The sequence below is a fragment of the Odontomachus brunneus genome, unplaced genomic scaffold (assembly GCF_010583005.1).
Source record: "Odontomachus brunneus isolate Ranch 3 - 2012 unplaced genomic scaffold, Obru_v1 Obru_scaffold_009, whole genome shotgun sequence".
Taxonomy (NCBI): domain Eukaryota; kingdom Metazoa; phylum Arthropoda; class Insecta; order Hymenoptera; family Formicidae; genus Odontomachus; species Odontomachus brunneus.
The window spans coordinates 2261811-2269751 of record NW_022639459.1 but is presented as its reverse complement, the minus strand read 5'-3'; the positions used below and the strand labels follow the sequence as shown (position 1 = coordinate 2269751).

Below are 7941 nucleotides of genomic sequence, written 5' to 3'. Positions count from 1 at the left end.
AGAGAGAGAGAGAGAGAGAGAGAGAGAGAGAGAGAGAGAGAGAGAGCGAGCTGCAAGCCGAACACGCTCGTGCGTTCCCCCCGTCAGAGGAGCGCGAACACGAAATAAAGTCACGAACTCCCGGCTGTGGAACTTATAACTCGGCAATCTTCATCGCGATTTCTCGTTCTTTCCTATCGCGCGCCGCGCCATTAGATCCGTTAGCATTCACTACATCTAGTCGTCGAGAGCGGTTCGTTATGTCTCGATCGTGCTTGGACAATGATATAAGAGGGTTCCCGCTAAGATCGTTTTCGTTTCACGCTGAGATCACAGCGCGCGCGTGTGTTCACGGGTTCGCATCTACAACGTCCTTCTTTTTTCTCTTTTTCTTTTTTTTTTGTTTTTTTCTCTTTTAATACAACTATGTCCGCAAGATACTATTCAGTCTATAATGCTCATGTACAACCCTAGTTACAATAATGCCACACTAAGATCTCGCAGTAAGAGTTCGTTTTGTGCGCGAAGAATTGATCCTCTCGTGTGTTATGTGTGTGTGTGTATGTGTATATATATGAATTTGTCGTTTACAAATACTAAATAGACATATTTACGCAAGGCAGAATCGCTTCTAATGAACCGTCCGCACGATCGTGGATTAATTCGGCGTCACTGCGGACTGCTGACTCAACGAACCGATATGTTAAGAGCTATTCTTTTTAGCCTAGTAATATCTCGATAGACTATTACGGTCGGAAGGAGAGAAAAAAAGAGAACACAAAAGATCGACAAGTATATAAGATTTACAATAACGGGCATGTATAACTTATGCATGTATTTCTTCTTTCGTTTTTTTTTTTTTGTTTGTTAACGTAACCATATAAATATGCACATTTAAAACAATAGTCGTTAAAGTCGCTCTACAAACATTAACCTCGATCGACGTTGTAAGGCTCTCTACGAAATTGAAATTACAATTTAAAATCTCCAGTGAGTGTGTAGCGGCGCGACTTAACGTTAAAGTGTGAGCACGTTACAATTATTACACGTATGTTGCTCCTTCTTCCTCCGCGTGTCGATCCACGGACACGATCCACGATTCGCGGCTGAGTTCGGGACGAGATTTTGCGTTCTCACTCAAAAAGAACATTCATAAACACGAAAGTGCGTGGCGCCATATCACGCGCATAAAATTAATACGATATATAAATATAATGTAACACGATCGGTATCACACACGTACACGCAGTATCAATGAATGCATAATATCAGTACACGCGAAATTACAATATTGGAGAACTCTCTCTCGCCCGAATACGACCGCCGCGAACGATCGATCGTGCCCGGATCGATCGGACCTCGGCGACTCCTTCGCAAGCTCGCGCAAGTTCGAGCGACTGTCAGACAATTTCGAGTAAGCGCGGGAGAGGTGACACCGCTCCGAGCACAACAAGCACTTTATTCGACTTCCAAATATTATTCCAGTTGTTCGCGCAATACGTACGCCGAATTCGTTCGTTTCATCGCCCGTGGGCGACTTGTAAACGCTAGGCTTAATTAGAGTCGTTTACTCGCGAGGTCCGTATGACTACTACTTCAGTGAAACTCTCCTCTGTGGTTCTCACTTATCTTTCGGGCAATACAGTTCTCTTTTTTTTTGTTTTTTTCTTTTCCCCTAATAAGTACTTCGACAACACATACCGGTCGCGCGCATAAAAAATAAGTTTCGAATCGTAGATTTATAGAGAAATTTACATAAAAAAATAATACGTCAACGATCAAAGAAGCTCCGAATAGAAATATGATAAGTAAGCACGAGAAGCATAATAAGACTAGACGAGAGCAATGCGTAGATTTAATACCCCGAGTGTGACTGTTAATTGCGATCGATGCGAGTTAATCTCATGCGTGAGTCTCGTGTATGTGTGTATGTGTATCTTTTGTATGTTGTGTGTGTTGTGTGTGTTCCAAGACATGTAATACTGTTGTCCAATAATCGAAATCGACCCACAACGGGAAGCAGAATAATTCTGAATTATTTTCTTCTTTTTCATTGTTAATATTCTGAAAGTAAACAAAGTGACCACGGAGAACCCTACGCATATTCGCACGAAATCCAACACTCTCCAGTTGGCCTTAGTTATGCAAGAACGATCCAAGCTGCAGAATCACGATTTTTGAGCTTTTGTTTTCACCAATGACTAGGACGTATTTCTGCATAAAACCTTAAAGAGAAGAAAATTGACTGCGAAGAACTATCTCAATGCTATCTACACCTTTTAAACTATATGTATCGAATGTTCATCTCATTTGTTTTGAAGTGTACTTCACGTGGATCATTCTTGCATTACTACAACCAGTTGTCAATTGTTTTGCGGATTGTGTGTTGTACTAGATTCCTTTTAACTGAACTGTCTGAACCGGTACGACAAGTTAGAGTGAAACCAGTCTTCATCACCAGTTCAAGCGGTTCAGTTGGAAAGAACGGACCTATTGATAACATTGCCGGCGACAAGTCCCTGGGACCTTCGGCGAGCGCGACGAGGTCTCTGCGGCCGCGTTTTCCGCGCTGATGCTTGAAAAATGATTCGGCAAGGCGCATCGGTTTCCCGTCTCGAGCCCTTCAGTGGTTCCCCGACGAGATTCCCTTGAGACACGGATTCGTTCACCGTCCCGAAGATCGGTTGTCAAGCGACACGTCGGTCAACGACAACCCCTCCGATTCGCCAAGATCTCCGTCTCCATTCGCGTTACCGACGGGATGGCAACGCGGAAAGGCGACGAGGGGTGAAACGGTTGACAACGCAGAGTCGACAATCAAGCCGAACTCAACATGGCGCGAGACAGGCCGGTACTTCTTCGAAGACGTCTTTCACCCTCCCCCGCCCCTTGACCCCATACAATTCTTCACATCATTTGAGCAAGATGAATCCCGATTCACGCGATGTCACAAGTTGAAACGAAATGCATGGACGTATCTATACACGTGCACCGCTTTCGAAAGATTGAAGAGGAACGCGAAGTAAGAAGTTTCTGAGACACAGAATTCGCCCCTTAAATATAAATAGTGAAATATATATTACATAGTTTTTCGTCAACGTAATAAGGTATAATTTATATGTCGATATACATATATATAATAATACAAATATACATAATATATATATTTTTTTATGCAGTATTACAGCTCAATATCGCACGGCCGGTTAAATGAAACTTCAATATTGCCGCCCCGTTCCCGCAATCTTCCGAGGATGGTGCACATCGTACGTATATATACAAACGAATACATACACGGTACTAACTTAATGACTTGATCACGCTGAGATGCGATGCAGAGGTGCGGCACAACGGTAATATTCGACCGAGAACGCTGACTAAAGTAACGAAATCGGCGTAGAAACCTCGAAAGTGGCTGTGAATTACGCACACTTGCGCCGACGTGCGCGATTATCCAGAAGCACACGGATGCGAGTCGGTATCAATTAGGAAGTTTTCGCGGATAATTGCCAGCTGACTCTTGGGAGTCGCGGCCTTCGCCGCGAGCTTCGCGATCGATCGATCGCGCCAACCCGAGACGGAGGCGCTTCCCCAGGTGGCATGGTTATCGATAGCCATCGGCGCGAGTGATCTCTCCTTATCCACCTACCCTCCCTCCCTTCACACTTTGGCCACGAGGTGGACACGTAATGTCCCCCGAAAGAAATGGACGATTTTTCCGAAAAGTAACACCGAGATCCGAACGGCGAGACGATTTATCGAAATAGTGGAAATATATGATTTTATTATATTTTATCAAATATATGGGGGGATAAATTTACCCTTTTTTGTGTATGTATGTATGTATGTATGTGTGTGTGTGTGTGTGTGTGTGTGTGTGTGTGTGTGTGTGTGTGTGTGTGTGTGTGTGTGTGTGTGTGTGTGTGTGTGTGTGTGTGTGTGTGTGTGTGTGTGTGTGTGTGTGTGTGTGTGTGTGTGTGTGTGTGTGTGTGTGTGTGTGTGTGTGTGTGTGTGTGTGTGTGTGTGTGTGTGTGTGTGTGTGTGTGTGTGTGTGTGTGTGTGTGTGTGTGTGTGTGTGTGTGTGTGTGTGTGTGTGTGTGTGTGTGTGTGTGTGTGTGTGTGTGTGTGTGTGTGTGTGTGTGTGTGTGTGTGTGTGTGTGTGTGTGTGTGTGTGTGTGTGTGTGTGTGTGTGTGTGTGTGTGTGTGTGTGTGTGTGTGTGTGTGTGTGTGTGTGTGTGTGTGTGTGTGTGTGTGTGTGTGTGTGTGTGTGTGTGTGTGTGTGTGTGTGTGTGTGTGTGTGTGTGTGTGTGTGTGTGTGTGTGTGTACATATATACAAGAAAAAAGAAAAGTATGCTTGCATATATTTATCATTAATTAATAGCGAAATTTTTTTCCTTTACAAAATATAATCATTACGCTCGTTTGCGTGCGATTATAAGAGAAGACAAGTCGGAAAAAAGAAAAAGATTTTTTAAATAGCATAAAATGTATAACTTTAGATATAAATATATCACATATGGAGACAAATTTACGAAAATAAATTGTCATTTATTAACGGAAAAAAGTTTTTCCTTTGTAAAATATAATCATTATGCTCGTCATCATTTGACTGCGATTGTAAGAGAAGACAAGTCGGAAAAAAAGAAAAAAATTGTAAATAGCATAAGATGTATCACTTTAGATATAAATATATCACAGAGACGAATTTATGAAAATAGGAAGAAAGGAAAAAAAAAATACATCGCATATTGGGTTCTTCCCGGAAAAGCCATTCAGATTCCGGCGATGTGATCTCTCAGGGAAACTGTGCACCGAGAAGAAATACTTGAAAACTGATTTATGGAGTATAAAGTTTACTTCTGTGAATAAAATTCGTGTCTCACGAATAAGTTTTCAAGCACCTTCTTCTCAATGCACACGCTCCAATATTTCGTTAAATCGTCTCGACGTCCGGACTCGATATTGCGACTCCTCGCGGTGAATACCGTCGCGGTTTCCGAATTTCGAGATTCCGATTTCCGGGATCCGCCGGGCACCGTCTTCTCGAAATACTAAGATCGCACTTGCTTACATCACAATGATGAAACGGCATGTTTCTGAGCGGGGCTCGATCGTGGAGCCGAACCGCCCCCGGGCGACATCAGATAGAGTGAAATGTTCCCGCGAATGTTCGACTACGCGCGACCTACAAACGCAGCAAACTCGGTACGTCTTTAGGTGTGGACTAATCGAATGCGATTTCATTCTCGAACTCACGTCTCCCCGATCTCATCCCGGACCTCACTCGGCAACACGCAACACACAGGGGTCGTCGGATTTTTTCGCGCGGAGAAGACAACCGCCGAGCGCGGGGCTCGGCCATCATACTGGATCGCAATTGCGATCCACGTAGATCGATACACGACTGTGGGTCTCCGTTACATAAGCGCGACGATATTTCACCGACGATACACCACCGTGGAACGGCTAATACTGTACAACGGCGAGATTGCTGCGTCGTAAGCCAAGCGCTTTTCGCTTCCCTTTTTCTCTTTTGTCACAATCGTATTTAGGAGTCATACACGGGAGGAAGGGATTCTGTTGGATCAACCAAACGTCTGATGAAGTATGGACGAGCCAAAAAATTCTGTATGTGGGTGGTGTTATCGGAATTCTGCTCGAGTTAACAACATTCTGGTTCGTCAGAACATGCAACTGCTTCGAAAGACGAACAGTTGCAAGGTCTGGTTAACTAGAAACTGGTCCTGTTTGGTTGGTCAGAATCGCAGAAATCGCAGAATTCGAACGGGATTCTGGCTCGCTTATACTTCAGCGGACACTAGGCTGATCCAATCGCATCTCCATTTCAACCGACAATTGCGACCGAGTCACGCGCGCGAAGATCGAATGAGGCGAAAATCGCCCTGGGCTAAGAACGATCGCGTCGCGGAGGCGAGGCCGTTGTCATGTGGAAGGAAATACTGACTTGTCTAATTGCGCGTTTCACACGACTGTCTGATCCCTCGTGCGGCAGCGGCCTATTTGAAAATCACACTGGAACGACAACGCGCAGCTTGCCATCGCGGGTCAAAAGCAAGTCGGCGAAGGGGAGGAACCGCGAGACCGGGATTGCACAACAACGATCGATCTGACGCATCTCGCGCGCGCGCTAAGCGAAATACAAAAGAAGACGCAAAAAGGACACGCACAAAGCAGAAGAATATTCCTCGCGGTCGAGCGCAACGCTGGTGCAATGGCAGCAAAATCGTTCGCGGTCTCTCCACGCAAGCGTTCGGGAAGTGTATTGCACGTACAAGTAAGACGATGAAAAATACTGTCGTAGAGAATTATTTGTACTAGTCGCCGGTTATCGTATTACGGGCACGGGACGAGCGTTACATACGACCACGAGGAGCTCGAATCTCACCGAGCACTTCCCATCAGAGGGAAACGATCAAGACGCGTGACCCGCCGCCGGTCATTGTTGCGAGATGAGGTCTCACGGAGGAGACGCTGAAGAACTTGCGAGTTTCTTTCCGAGAGTTTAAGCTTATAGCGAATTCGGTAGCTTGCAATAGGGCGCACTGAGTGCGCGTTAAGGCTTGTTTACAATATATTTAAGATCGTGTCTTAAATACATATTTAAAAATATATTAACTAATAAAATGATTTGTACGAATGTTGTACGTATGGTTCATATTATATGGTTAAAAATATTTGAGAATTTATTTAAGACAATCTTGAAATATAATAACATACTGTGAAGTCTTAGTGCGCACTCAGTGCGCACTAGTGCAAGCAACCGCGCTATTAATTTACAATGTGCTCTTTGCTCCTTCTTCTCTTTCTCTCTCTCTTTCTGACTTAAGGCTAAAATTTAATCTGCAATGTGTTCTTTGCTGCTTGTTTCTTTTTATCTTTCTGACTCAAATCTTAAGCCAGAAGAAGATAGAAAACAAGCAACAGGAAGCAAAGAGCACATTGTAGATTAAGTTTTAAGCCTGATCTATAATATGTTCTTTGCTTCCTGCTTCTTTCTCTTTATCTCCTTCTGACTCAAACCTTAAGCTTTAAGCCAGAAGATAGAAGACAAGAAACAGAACACAAAGAGCATATTGTAGATCAGATTTTAGAATCTCCTCCGCTCTGTAACGCGTCCTCACGCCAGGTTGTCTTTGTATCGACGGGAACATCGATGAACAATACCGGATATTGAAAAGCGCTGCCATCCCACCAACGTTTCCGCTGTACGAGGTACCTCTGATCCGAACCGTATGTCCCGCGAGCGACGGAGTCTTTTTCTTAACGAAGATCAAACGAGAGGTCCCTATAGAAGTCTCACGCTCTGCAAGCTTCCAATTCCCCACGGAATAAACATACACACACACACGCACACAAACACTCACACACACACACACGCGCGTGTCTAATTGTTAAATATTCCTGTCGCCTTTGCGAGCTCCAAGGTCTCGAAAATTTATATCAGCTATATACATTATTAAAATCGATATACAATTGAGGTACAATTAAGATACGTCAGCGGAGCTTCCGTAAATTTTTGATGCCACGACATTTTCGGACAAACGTCGCCTTGAATTCTCTAGGACATTTGGTGGGGACACACCCTGTATATTGTTATAATTATCGTCTAAATATATATATATGTATATGTATGTATGTATATATATGAAATATCCGTCCACCGTAATATCTAGCATAAATATATATTGGCGGTATATAAATATTCTACCTCTAATACAGTGACAAGAAACCATAGTAATCAACGTCTCGTAAAAGGAAAGTGTTTCCACGCTTTTGTGTGTTCACTATATACGCACAAATTAAAAGGTATGACGAACAAACGCGAAAGTCATGTGCGAGTCTCGCACTATATACGTTGTTAGACGATAGCATGCTATACATGAAGGTTCAAGGTATTATAGCTTACGAACGTTTCTTCCCCCCCCTCCCCCCCCCCCCCC

At 43.9% G+C, this 7941-nt stretch overlaps 2 protein-coding genes across 12 annotated transcripts in view; one reads left to right on the top strand and one right to left on the bottom strand.

Moving 5' to 3' along the window:
- The window catches only part of LOC116840206 (stomatin-like protein 2, mitochondrial), a 172520-nt gene that overhangs the window by 118285 nt on the left and 46294 nt on the right, over window positions 1-7941 (top strand). The window lies entirely within an intron of this gene.
- Window positions 1-7941, bottom strand: part of LOC116854166 (trinucleotide repeat-containing gene 6C protein) — a 54896-nt gene that overhangs the window by 5991 nt on the left and 40964 nt on the right. The gene's annotated exons all lie outside the window — the stretch shown is intronic.